The sequence below is a fragment of the Aristolochia californica genome, unplaced genomic scaffold (assembly GCF_029961685.1).
Source record: "Aristolochia californica isolate CCGP_79_NKW_82.1479 unplaced genomic scaffold, dmAriCali1.0.hap1 SCAF_11, whole genome shotgun sequence".
In the NCBI taxonomy this organism is placed as follows: Eukaryota; Viridiplantae; Streptophyta; class Magnoliopsida; order Piperales; family Aristolochiaceae; genus Aristolochia; species Aristolochia californica.
In genome coordinates, this window is record NW_027181782.1 from 17072645 (window position 1) to 17087500 (window position 14856).

The following is a 14856-nucleotide window of genomic DNA, read 5'->3' on the forward strand; positions in this document are numbered from 1 at the left end:
ATGCTTGGAACATGTTAAAGATGCAAATGCCCTATGGATCCAAATTTTTTAAAGTGAACAACAAATGCTCATTAAATTCTCAAGTGAACGTGCGGTGAGATATTGTCCCGAGTCACACAACCCATTATTTTGCCCATTTACGAAAAGCTGACGTAACAATCACAAATGAATTGTAAAGTGATTTATCGGTCAATCATGCATAATGGGCTACATTTTGGTAAGAATTGACTTATGGAATGGGAGTCAATAGTCAGTTAAAAATCCCCCGCCTCCCCCTTTTCCCGACCATTTCAATACCCATTATATAAAAACCAAAAGAGTTTTCAGTCCCTAAAAATTACAGGGACTTTTTGGACTTATCTCTCTACATTTGTGCATTTCATTTCAATTTTTTATGTGCATTTTTTTCTTAAATCAATACTTTGAGTTTTCACTTTCCGATTCTCTTGTTAACAAGATGATAAAGGCAAAATAGATCACAACAAAATGAACATTTGAGAGTTTATGTATGGAAAAAATTAAAAACAATAACAAATGTAAGTAAAAAAAATTTATTCACACACCACAAACGAACACAAAAGTTTTGTTCTCCAAATTTTGGAAATTTCATTAGTTCAACCCTAATGGCTATGAATTTGATAAGAAAAATATTTCTAACTGATCCTAACATCTTTTAAATATGGATATTCATAATTGAAACATGTTAAAGGTGGAAAAATTCCTATGGATCCGAACCTATTAAAGCGAACAACAAATGCTCATTAAATTTTCAAGTAAACGTGTGGTGGGATATTTACCCAAGTCAAACAAGCCATTATTTTGCCCATTTATAAAAAGCTGACCTAACAATCACAGATGATTTGTAAAGCGATTTATCAGTCAATCATGCATAACGGGAGATATTTTTCGTAAGAAATAACTTATGGATTGGGTGTCAACACTCAGCTTAAAAATCCCCTGCCTCCCCCTTTTCCCAATCATTGCAAAACCAAATATATAAAAACTCAAAGAATTTGCAGTCCCTATAAGTTACATAGAGTTTTTGGAATTATCTCTATCTACATTTTTGCATTTTCATTCCATTATATAAGTACATTTTTTTCTTAAATCAAAACTTTGAGTTTTCACTTTCCGATTCTCTCATACACAAAAAGATAAAGGCAAAATAGACCACAAGAAAGTGAAAATTTTAGAGTTTAGGAATGGAAAAAATTAAAAACAATAACTAATTTAAGTATAGAATATTTATTCACACACCACTAACGAACACAAAATGTTTGTTGTCCAAGATTGGGAAATACCACTAGTTCAACCCTATTTACTTGGAATTTGAAAAGAAAGAGATTTCTAACTGTTCCTAACATGTTTTAAATATGGATATGCATGTTCGAAACATGTTAAAGATGCAAATGCCTTATGGATCAAAACCTTTTAAAGCGAACAACAAATGCTCATTAAATTCTCAAGTGAATGTGAGGTGGGATATTTACCCAAGTCAAACAAGCCATTATTTTGCCCATTTACAAAAAGCTGACCTAACAATCGCAGATAATTTGTAAAGTGATTTATCCATCAATCATACGTAATGGGCTATGTTTTTAGAAGAAATGACTTATGAATAGGGAGTGAAAACTCAATTAAAAATCCCCCACCTCCCCCTTTTCTCGATCATTGCAAAACCTAATATATAAAAACTAAAAGAGTTTGTAGTCTCTAAAAGTTACAGAGACTATTGGAATTATCTCTCTCTACATTTGTGCATTTCCATTCTATTTTAGATTTACATTTTTTTCTTAAATCAAAACTTTGAGTTTTCACATTCCGGTTCTCTCGTAAACAAGAAGATAAAGGCAAAATAGATCACAACAAAATGAAAATTTTAGAGTTTATGTATGGAAAAAATTAAAAACAATAACAAATGTAAGTAAAGAAAATTTATTCACACATCACAAACGAACACAAAATTTTAGTTGTCCAAGTTTGGGAAATTCCACTAGTTCAACCCTAAAGGCTTGGAATTTGATAAGAAAGAGATTTCTAACTGATCATAAAATGTTTTAAATATGGATATGCATGCTAGAAACATCTTAAACATGCAAATGCCCTATGGATCCAAACCATTTAAAACGAACAAAAAATTCTCATTAAATTCTCAGGTGAACTTGAGGAGGATATTTACCTGAGTCAAACAAGCAATTATTTTGCCCATTTACAAAAAGTTGACTTAACAATCACAGATGATTTGTAAAGTGATTTTTTGGTAAATCATGCATAACGGGCTATGTTTTTGTAAGAAATCACTTATGGATTGCGAGTCAACACTCAGTTAAAAATCCCTCGCCTTCCCTTTTTCCCGATCATTGCCAAACCTAATATATAAAAACCAAAAGAGTTTGTTGTCCCTAAAAGTTACAAAGACTTTTTGGAATTATCGCTCTCAATATTTGTGCATTTTCATTCCATTTTAGATGTACATTTTTTTCTTAAATCAAAAATTTGTGTTTTCACTTTCCTATTCTCTCGTAAACAAGAAGATAAAGGTGAAATAGATCACAAAAAAATGAAAATTTTAGAGTTTATGTATGTAAAAAATTAAAAACAATAACAAATGGAAGTAAAGAAAATTTATTCACGTCCCACAAATGAACACAAAAGATTTGTTGTCCAAGTTTGGGAAATTCCACTAGTTCAACCCTAATGGCTCTGAATTTGATAAGAAAGAGATTTTTAACTGATCCTAACATGTTTTAAATATGGATATGCATGCTTGAAACATGTTAAAGATGAAAATGCCCAATGGATCCAATACTTTTAAAGCGAACAACAAATGCTCATTAAATTGTCAAGTGAACGTGCGGTCAGATATTTACCCAAGTCAAACAAGCCATTATTTTGCCTATTTACAAAAAGTTGACCTAACAATCACAGATGATTTGTAAAGTGATTTATCAGTCAATCATGTGTAACGGGCTATATTTTTGTAAGAAACGACTTATGGATTGGGTGTCAACACTCTATTAAAAATCCCCCGCCTCCCCCTTTTCCCGATCATTGCAAAACCTAATATATAAAAACTAAAAGAGTTTGCAGTCCCACAAAGTCAAAGAGACTTTTTGGAATTATCTCTCTCTACATTTTTGCATTTCCATTCCATTTTATATGTACAATTTTTTCTTAAATCAAAACATTGAGTTTTCACTTTCCGATTCTCTTATAAACAAGAAGATAAAGGCAAAATAGATCACAACAAAATGAAAATTTTAGTGTTTATGTAAAGAAAGAATTAAAAACAATAAAAAATGTAAGTAAAGAAAATTTATTCACACATCACAAACGAACACAAAATTTTAGTTGTCCAAGTTTGGGAAATTCCACTAGTTCAACCCTAAAGGCTTGGAATTTGATAAGAAAGAGATTTCTAACTGATCATAAAATGTTTTAAATATGGATATGCATGCTAGAAACATCTTAAACATGTAAATGCCCTATGGATCCAAACCATTTAAAACGAACAAAAAATTCTCATTAAATTCTCAGGTGAACTTGAGGAGGATATTTACCTGAGTCAAACAAGCAATTATTTTGCCCATTTACAAAAAGTTGACTTAACAATCACAGATGATTTGTAAAGTGATTTTTTGGTAAATCATGCATAACGGGCTATGTTTTTGTAAGAAATCACTTATGGATTGCGAGTCAACACTCAGTTAAAAATCCCTCGCCTTCCCTTTTTCCCGATCATTGCCAAACCTAATATATAAAAACCAAAAGAGTTTGTTGTCCCTAAAAGTTACAAAGACTTTTTGGAATTATCGCTCTCAATATTTGTGCATTTTCATTCCATTTTAGATGTACATTTTTTTCTTAAATCAAAAATTTGTGTTTTCACTTTCCTATTCTCTCGTAAACAAGAAGATAAAGGTGAAATAGATCACAAAAAAATGAAAATTTTAGAGTTTATGTATGTAAAAAATTAAAAACAATAACAAATGGAAGTAAAGAAAATTTATTCACGCCCCACAAATGAACACAAAAGGTTTGTTGTCCAAGTTTGGGAAATTCCACTAGTTCAACCCTAATGGCTCTGAATTTGATAAGAAAGAGATTTTTAACTGATCCTAACATGTTTTAAATATGGATATGCATGCTTGAAACATGTTAAAGATGAAAATTCCCAATGGATCCAATACTTTTAAAGCGAACAACAAATGCTCATTAAATTGTCAAGTGAACGTGCGGTCAGATATTTACCCAAGTCAAACAAGCCATTATTTTGCCTATTTACAAAAAGTTGACCTAACAATCACAGATGATTTGTAAAGTGATTTATCAGTCAATCATGTGTAACGGGCTATATTTTTGTAAGAAACGACTTATGGATTGGGTGTCAACACTCTATTAAAAATCCCCCGCCTCCCCCTTTTCCCGATCATTGCAAAACCTAATATATAAAAACTAAAAGAGTTTGCAGTCCCACAAAGTCAAAGAGACTTTTTGGAATTATCTCTCTCTACATTTTTGCATTTCCATTCCATTTTATATGTACAATTGTTTCTTAAATCAAAACATTGAGTTTTCACTTTCCGATTCTCTTATAAACAAGAAGATAAAGGCAAAATAGATCACAACAAAATGAAAATTTTAGTGTTTATGTAAAGAAAGAATTAAAAACAATAAAAAATGTTAGTAAATAAAATTTATTCACACACCACAAATGAACACATAAGTTTTGTTGTCCAAGTTTGGGAAATTCCACTAGTTCAACCCTAATGGCTTGGAATTTGATAAGAAAGAGGTTTCTAACTGATTTTAACAAGTTTTAAATACGGAAATGCATGCTTGAAACATGTTAAAGATGCAAATGACCTATGGATCCAAACCTTTTAAAGCGAATAAAAAATGCTCATTAAATTCTCAAGTGAACGTGCGGTGGGTAATTTACCTGAGTCAAGAAAGCCATTATTTTGCCAATTTACATAAAGCTAACCTAATAATCACAAATGATTTGTAAAGTTATTTATTAGTCAATCATGTGTAACGGGTTATATTTTTTTAAGAAATGACTTATGGATTGGGAATCAACACTCAGTTAAAAATCCCCTGCCTCCCCCTTTTTCCGATCATTGCAAAACATAATATATAAAAGCTAAAAGACTTTGCAGTCCCCCAAATTCACAGAGACTTTTTGGAATTATCTCTCTCTACATTTTTACATTTCCATTCCATTTTATATGTACAATTATTTCTTAAATCAAAACATTCAGTTTTCACTTTTGGATTTTCTCATAAACAAGAAGATAAAGGTCAAATAGTTCACAACAAAATTAAAATTTTAGTGTTTATGTAAAGAAAGAATTAAAAAAATAAAAAATTTAAGTTAAGAAAATTTATTCACACACCACAAACGAACACATAAGTTTTGTTGTCCAAGTTTTGGAAAGTCCACTTGTTCAGCCCTATTGGCTTAGAATTTGATAAGAAAGATATTTCAAACTTATCCTAACATGTTTTAAATATGGATATGCATGTTTGAAACATGTTAAAGATGGAAATGCCCTATGGATCCAAACCTTTTAATAACTAATACTCATTAAATTCTCAAGTGCACGTGAGTTGGTATATTTACCCAAGTAAAAGAAGTCATTATTTTGCCCAGTTACAAAATGCTGACCTAACAATCACAGATGATTTGTAAAGTGATTTATTGGTCAATCATGCGTAACGGGCTATGTTTTTTTAAGAAATGACTTATGGATTGGGAGTCAACACTCTATTAAAAATCCCTGACTCCCCCTTTTCCCGAACATTGTAAAACCTAATATATAAAAACTAAAAGGGTTTGCAGTCCCTATAAGTTACAGAGACTTTTTGGAATTATCTCTCTCTAAATTTGTGCATTTCCATTCCATTTTAGATGTACACTTTTTCTTAAATCAAAACTTAGAGTCTTCACTTTCCGATTCTCTCGTAAACAAGTAGATAAATGCAAACTAGATCACAACAAAATGAAAATTTTAGAGTTTACGTATGGAAAAAATAAAAACAGTAACAAAAATAAGAAAAGAAAATTTATTCACACACCACAAACGAACACAAAAGTTTTCTTGTCCAAGTTTGGGAAATTCTACAAGTTCAACCCTAATGGCTTGGAATTTGATAAGAAAGATATTTCTAACTAATCATAACATGTTTTAAATATGGATATGCATGCCTGAAATATGTTAAAGATGGAAATGCCCTATGGATCCAAACCTTTTAACAACAAATGCTCATTAAATTCTCAAGTGTACGTGCGGTGGGATATTTACCCGAGCCAAAAAAGCCATTACTTGGTCCATTTACAAAAAGCTGACTTAACAATCACAGATGATTTGTAAAGTGATTTATCGGTCAATCATGGGTAACGGGCTAAGTTTTTGTAAGTAATGATTTATGGATTGGGAGTCAACACTCAGTTAAAAATCCCCCGCCTCCCTCTTTTCCCAATAGTTGCAAAACCTAATATATAAAAACTAAAAGAGTTTTCAGTCCTTAAAAGTTACAGAGACTTTTTGGAATTATCTCTCTCTACATTTGTGCATTTCCTTTCCATTTTAGATGTACATTTTTTTCTTAAATCAATACTTTGAGTTTTCACTTTCCGATTCTCTTGTAAACAAGATGATAAAGGCAAAATATATCATAAAAAAAATGAAAATTTTAGAATTTATGTATGGAAAAAATTAAAAACATATAAAAAATATAAGTAAATAAAATTTATTCACATACCACAAACGAACACAAAAGTTTTGTTGTCCAAGTTTTGGAAATTCCACTAGTTCAACACTAATGGCTATGAATTTGGTAAGAAAGATATTTCTAACTGATCCTAATATGTTTTAAATATGGATATGCATCCTTGAAACAAGTTAAAGGTGGAAAAATCCCTATGGATCCATAGCTTTTAAAGCAAACTACAAATGCTTATTAAATTTTCTAGTTAATGTGCGATGGGATATTTACCCGAGTCAAACAAGCCATTATTTTGCCCATTTACAAAAAGCTGACCTAACAATCACAGATGATTTGTAAAGTGATTTATTTGTTAATCATGCATAATGGGATATATTTTCGTAAGAAATGACTTATGGATTGGGTGTCAAGACTCGGTTAAAAATACATCGCCTCCTTTTTTTACGATCATTGCAAAACCTAATATATAAAAACAAAAAGAGTTTGTAGTCCCTAAAAGTTACAAAGACTTTTTGGAATTATCTGTTACGGTCCCGGTTCTGACACAAGGATTCGTTGGGAGGATCTTGGATCTGGCACGGGTTACAGTCTGCCATGCATTACTATAGGGATTATAGGAAGACGTGGAGAAGACAAAGATCAATGGAGGATGAGAGAATACGTGGGTTTTTGAGGAAAACCTTAACCTCGAGATCAAGAAGGTGATCTCAAGCCTGTTTACGCTAGATTTAACCTAATTCTCAATGTTTGACCTTCTCATTACTCTTACCCCTTAAATAGGGTTCACCCTGTTATGGTTTAATAAAATATTACAAAAATATCCCTATGAATAAAATATTAAAAAAATATCCCTATGAATAAATAATTTCAAAAATGCCCCTGTGACCTAAAACTGAAATAAAATAAAGTTAATTAAAGAAAACAACTAAAATAATAATGTTATTGTGTGCATAAAACTAGAGCATCCACCAAGAGAAATAATTTTTTTTTATCCTCCATAACCAGTCAGGTCAAGCGAAAACAAAAACATTAGCTCGTCTGACAGTGAAGGAACAATTGGTTCTCCCCATTCCATGGCCTTTTGCTCGAGATTCTCAAATTCTGCTTTTCCACCCTCAATCATGGCTCCACTTTCTGAGTCAAAGCTTGCATATCGCTTTTGACGCAGCTCATCCAATTCACCTTCATCAATAAGTTTTGCAATACTGTGAAGCCCTCGAGCTAGGGTATCCATCCCAGATATATGAGCAATGAATAAATCTTCTGGATTTGTACTCTCTCTCCGAAGTTTTGCATCAAAGTTGAATCCCCCAAGTGCCAGCCCTCCATTTCTAATCACACATAGCATAATCAGAGTGGCCTCTCCAATGTCCACGAGGACTTGAACAGTGTCCCAACAATTCTGGGGGTTGCCGGTGTTTGCATCAATGTTGCCAAGCAACCCACTGATGCTTGCAGTTTCAAGCTCATGGAAACAACTATGTTTGGATAGGGTAGCATGGTTACACTCACTGTTGGATTTGAATTCCCCTGAAAGACCATATTGTAGGAGAAAGCTTGCTGGAGTAGCAGCATCCCACTCATACTGGTGCGTAGTGGGTTCTTGTGGTTTAGTTTCAATCAAAAGAGTACCAGTAAATCCAATGTTCTGCTTCCAATCAGCCGCAACTTTAAGAAAAGTTGCCATAGCCATATGATCCAACTCCCTTTTCATATCTGTGTGTAAGAGAGATTGATATCCTTCCCTTCCATCCCAAAAAACATAATTTTGTCCTCCAAGATAATGAGTAATCTCCATGGCTGTCTTGATTTGCATTGTGGCATATGCATATACACCTACTTCCGACCTTGTAGCAGCTTCGTGCAGAAAATATGAATGTGCAAAGGCAGCATGAATAGTAGCCCCAACCGGCAGAGCATCTTCATCAATAGCATAGTAAAGGGCTATGTGGAGGATGAGGAGATCCAATCGTCTCCTCCCTTGTACCCAAAAGAATAAAGGTTCCTGGTATGTGGGCCATATAGAAGGCAAAAACCTCACCACCCATAATAGGTTGAGCTATGGGAATATTCTTCACACCAACAATACTAATAGAGGCACAGCGAACATGTTCATAAATCCTCTCATCATTCCCAGTTTGAGGAATCATGGGCTGCTCTTTGTCAAAGAAGTCTAACGCGGCCCTGCATCGGTGCACAGCTGCCTGCCCAGTGATTACCTCTTGAATTCTTTGTTTTAATGCATAGAAGCTCTTTTTACAAAATGCCCTGAAAGTTCCGTCAACTGTTACTGAATCAGGAATGAAAGTGTAAGCACTGCCTCCCTTGATGTGGGACATTGAAACCATCTGTGAATCTAGATGATCTGCCTCCCTTGAGGCAAAGTTTTGTAAGCTGATTACAGAAGATGATGCTGCCAAAACAGGGTCAATTGAAGATTGTGGAATAGCTGCAGAGCCTCCTTTTCCACTAATCTTTATTTTGGAGTGTCCACAGCCCGCCAAGAAGTCTAGCCACTACCCCTGTGGGATAGTGAAACCCCAAGTGAATTCCCAACATAGCCTCTACATTGTCCAACACCTCTTCGTGGAGCATGTTCCAAGCTCCTGTTCCTTGTGCCTCAGCAGGTTGAAATATAAGAACAATGGAATGTTGAAGTGCAGCACTGCTCTCCTTTCCCAAGAAGGACATCTCTGATTCACAGTGCACACTTGTGGCTGCTTGAAGTCCATGGAAATTCCGAAAAGAGTTGGTTGAGCTGCACCTCATTTCTGCAGTCTCAACTAAGGCACTTCTAATAGTAGAAACATGCAACACTGATTCGTCTTTCTCCGCATACCCAACAGTAGGGTGAGCTCGAATAGCATAATCATTTAACAAGCATGCATTCTTATCATTGTAGACAGCACTACTGCATACTTCAGCATTCTCAAAATTAACACATCCAAAACATCGGAATTTCCCATCTCAGTCTCGCCTGGCGAGACCCAAAAAATGTAGCACTACAACAGTTAGAGCAGCTGCTGCGGCTTTGTCAATTGAATAACGACCCCACACACAGTGACTGTGCTCATCAACATCAAAATATAGCCCCTCACAAAAAAATTTCAGCAATGGAAAAGATTCTACACTCCCACTGAAATGAAACATATCCACTAACAATGCCCGAGCAGCAAATAAATCATCCCCAAAACAACCAAGCCACCCGAAAAAAATTTCAGAGGTCTCCAAAAACATTTTCCAATGGGTCGCGGCATCCTCCAAAAAAATTCAGCTCGAATTGCATATCCCCAATCTGATATTCTAGAACTTGGGCATTGTTTCACTACTTCACGAAACAGAGACCCTTCGTCCGCAATTTTCGAGCAACATTGCTGCTACTCAGCCCCTCTGAGCCACATCAACGCCCTAAAAAACTTATTTTGATCTAAAATTCGAGTTTCCAACTAGTGAAACCTTATTTGATCCTAAGATCAATCTCATTCAAATCTCTCCAACTCATTCCAGCAGGCAAATTAACATACACACCGGTATTGTGCCCATAAACAGAAAAACAGAGTTGCTTAAAAAAAATTGCCGACCCCGGCCAGAAATCCAATCCCACCATAGTTGTTTCCGACCGAGCCTCCTCTTCCTCCGGTGGCCCACAGGAGGACGTTGAGGTGTCCCTGCTGGAGGATTTTCTATTGCCTGGTTCGAGAGGGGTTCTGGTGCCTCTTTTTCCCGTCGCCTTTCTCCCATGTGCTCCATGCCATGCCAGCTGCTAGATTTACGGACCCCGGCGGAAAGGAGTAGCGGTTGGGTGCCAGCTGAACTTTCTCCGACGGCGAAAGCACCCCTTAGGGGCTAGGCAATTTGATTTGTGTCCCCTGTGGAAGACTTCTGGTTGACCGTGATAAGGGGTTTGGGGAATACCCCTCCGATTTCCCCAAATCGTCATCGTCGTTTGGGTTTGGATTTCCGTGCACAAAAATCTTGATTTTTTGTGACACCAAGCCTCTCTGTTCGTTCAGATTTGAGGTCACCCCCAAATCGTCCGGTGGCGACGATTTCAGAATTTCTCCCTTTTTCAGAATTTCTGAATTCCCAAGTGCAGATGTCACTGCCATCGGAGATGCAGAGAGGTATCTGATTCCTTGCTTCTCCTGCTTGTCCGAGCTAGCGTCTCGAGCAACTGCGGCAGTGAGTTGCTTTCTATCACAACGTGCAATGGAAGCTACCACCCATTCACATATTCTTTCCCATTCATTGTGGTACTCAAAGGACTGAGGCCAGAAGACCTTCTCGGTGGCAGCGAGTTGCTTTGTTGCATAATCACGTATTCATTCCACTTCGTCGCACCGTGCACGTCTCATTGTGTTCCGGCTCTGATACCAATTGTTACGGTTCCAGATTTGACACAAGGATTTGTTGGAAGGATCTTGGATCTACCACGGGTTACACGTCTGCCATGCATTACTGTAGGGATAGTAGGAAGACATGGGGAAAGACGAATATCAATGGAGGATGAGAGAATACGTGGGTTTTTGAGGAAAACCCTAACCTCGAGATCAAGAAGGTGAACTCAAGCCTGTTTACGCTAGATTTAACCTAATTCTCAATGCTTGTCCTTCTCATTACTCTTAACCCTTAAATAGTGTTCACCCTGTTTGGGTTTAATAAAATATTACAAAAATATCCCTATGAATAAAATATTCAAAAAATACCCATGTGACCTAAAACTGAATTAAAATAAAGTAAATTAAAAAAAACTAAAATAATAATGTTATTGCGTGCATAACATTATCTCTCTCTACATTTGTGCATTTCCATTCCATTTTAGATGTACGATATTTTCTTAAATCAAAACTTTGAGTTTTCACTTTCCTATTCTCTCGTAAAGAAGAAGATAAAGGCAAAACAGATCACAACAAAATAAAAATTTTAGAGTTTATGCATGAAAAAAATTAAAAACAATAACAAATGTAAGTAAAGAAAATTTATTCTCAAAACACAAACGAACACAGGTTTTGTTGTAAAAGTTGGGGAAATTCCACTAATTCAACCTTAATGGCTTGGAATTTGATAAGAAAGATATTTCTAACTGATCCTAACATGTTTGAAATATGAATATGCATGCTTGAAACATGTTAAAGATGCAAAAAGACCTATGAATCCAAACCTTTTAAAGCGAACAACAAATGCTGATTAAATTCTCAAGTGAACGTGCGGTGGGATATTTATGATGATTTTTAAAGTGATTTAACGGTCAATCATGTGTAACGGGCTATTTTTTTTTTAAGAAATGACTTATTGATTGAGAGTCAACACTCAGTTTAAAATCCTCCGCCTCTCCCCTTTCCCGATCATCCCAAAACCTAATATATAAAAACAAAAAACGTTTGCAGTCCCTAAAAGTTACAGAAAGTTTTTGGAATTATCTCTCTCTACATTTGTGCATTTCCATTCCATTTTAGATGTACACTTTTTTCTTAAATCTGAAATTCGAGTTTTCACTTTCTGATTCTCTCATAAACAAGAAGATAAAGGCAAAATAGATCACAACAAAGTGAAAAATTTAGAGTTTATGTATGTAAAAAATTAAAAACAATAACAAAAGTAAGTAAAAAAAATTTTCACACACCACAAACGAACACAAAAGTTTTGTTGTCCAAGTTTGGGAAATTCCTCTGGTTCAACCCTAATTCCTTGGAATTTGGTAAGAAAGAGATTTATAACTAATCCTAACATGTTTTAAATATGGATATGCATGTTTGAAACATATTAAAGATGCAAATGACCCTATGGATCAAAACCTTTTAAAGTGAACAACAAATGCTCATTAAATTCTCAAGTGAACGTGCAATGGGATATTTACCTGAGTCAAACAATTCATTATTTTTCCCATTTACAAAAATATGATCTAACAATCACAGATGATTTTTAAAGTGATTTATCGGTCCATCATGTGTAACGGGCTACGATTTTTAAGAAATGACTTATGGATTGGGAGTCAACACTCAGTTAAAATTCCCCCGCCTCCCCCCTTTTCCTGATCATTTCAAAACCTAATATATAAAACTAAAAGAGTTTGCCATCCTTAAAATTTATAGAGGCTTTTTGGAATTATCTCTCTCTACATTTGTGCATTTCCATTCCATTTTAGATGTACACTTTTTTCTTAAATCAAAACTTTGAGTTTTCACTTTCCGATTCATTCATCAACAAGAAGATAATCACAACAAACTGAAAATTTAAGAGTTTATGTATGGAAAACAATTAAAAACAATAAAAAATTTAAGTAAAGAAAATTTATTCACTCACCACAAACGAACACAAAAGTTTGGTTATCTAAGTTTCGGAAATTCCACTAGTTTAACCGTAACGGCTTGGAATTTGATAAGAAAGAGATTTCTAAGTGATCCTAACATGTTTCAAATATGGATATGCATGGTTGAAACATATTAAAGATGCAAATGCCCTATGGATCAAAACCTTTTAAAGTGAACAACAAATGCTCATTAAATTCTCAAGTGAACGTGCGGTTGGATATTTACCCGAGTCAAAAAAGCCATTATTGTGTCCATTTACAAAAAGCTGACCTAAAAATCACAAATGATTTGTAAAATGATGTATTTGTTTATCATACATAACAGGCAATGTTTTTTTAAGAAATGACTGATGGATTGGGAGTAAATACTTCGATAAAAATCCCCCCCCCCCTTTTCCCGATCATTGCAAAACCTAATATATAAAAACAAAAAGAGTTTGCAGTCCCTAAAGTTTACATAGACCTTTTGGAATTGTCTCTCTCAACATTTGTGCACTTCCATTCCATTTTAAATGTATACTTTTTTCTTAAATCAAAACTTATAGTATTCACTTTCCGATTCTCTCTTAAACAAGAAGATATTGGCAAATTAGATCACAACAAAATAAAAATTTTAGAGTTTATGTCTGGAAAAAATTTAAAAAAAACAATAGCAAATGTAAGTAAAGAAAATTTATTCACTCATCACAAACGAACACAAAAGTTTTGTTGTCCAAGTTTCGGAAATTCCACTAGTTCAACCCTAATGGCTTTGAATTTGATAAGAAGAGATTTCTAACTGATCCTAACATGTTTTAAATATGGATATGCATGCTTGAAACATGTTAAAGATGCAAATTTCCTATGGATCCAAACCTTTTAAAGCGAACAACAAATGCTCAACATATGCTCATTAAATTCTCAAGTGAACGTGCAGTGGGATATTTACCCGAGTCCAACAAGCCATTATTTTGCTCAATTACAAAAAGTTGACCTAACAATCACAGATGATTTGTAAAGTGATTTATCCGTCAATCATGCATAACGGGCTATGTTTTTGTAAATAATGACTTATGGAATGGGAGTGAACACTCGGTTAAAATCCCTCACCTCCCCCTTTTTCTCTATCATTGCAAAACCTAATATATAAAAGCTAAAAGAGTATGCAGTCCCTAATAGTTACAGATACTTTTTGGAATTATCTCTCTCTACATTTGGGCATTTCCATTCCATTTTAGATGTACACGTTTTTCTTAAATCAAAATTTTGAGTTTTCACTTTCCTTTTCTCTTGTAAACAAGAAGATTAAGGCAAAATAGATCACAACAAAATGATAATTTTAGATTTTATCTATGGAAAAAATTAAAAAAAATAACAAATGTAAGAAGAGAAAATTTATTCACACACCACAAGAAAACACAAAAGTTTTGTTCTCCTAGTTTGGGAAATTGCACTAGTTCAGCCCAAATGGCTTTGAATTTGATAAGAAAGAGATTTCTAACTGATCCTAACATGTTTTAAATATGGATATGCATGGTTGAAACCTGTTAAAGAGGCAAATGCCCTATAAAGAGGCAAATGCCCTATAGATCAAAACCTTTTAAAGCAAACAACAAATGCTCATGAAATTCTCAAGTGAAGGTGCATTGGGATATTTACCCGAGTTAAACAAGCCATTATTTTTCCCATTTACAAAAAGCTCACCTAACAATCATAGATGATTTGTAAAAATATTTATCCGTCAATCATACGTAACGGGCTATGTTTTTGTTGGAAATGACTTATGGATTGGGAGTGAACACTCAATTAAAAATCCCCCGTCTCCTCCTTTTCCC

General features: G+C 34.5%; 1 pseudogene; it reads right to left on the minus strand.

The window, feature by feature from the left end:
* Nucleotides 1–7623: 7623 nt before the first annotated feature.
* LOC137943642 (uncharacterized) lies at nucleotides 7624–10473 on the minus strand (annotated as a pseudogene).
* Between the last annotated feature and the right edge of the window lie 4383 nt (nucleotides 10474–14856).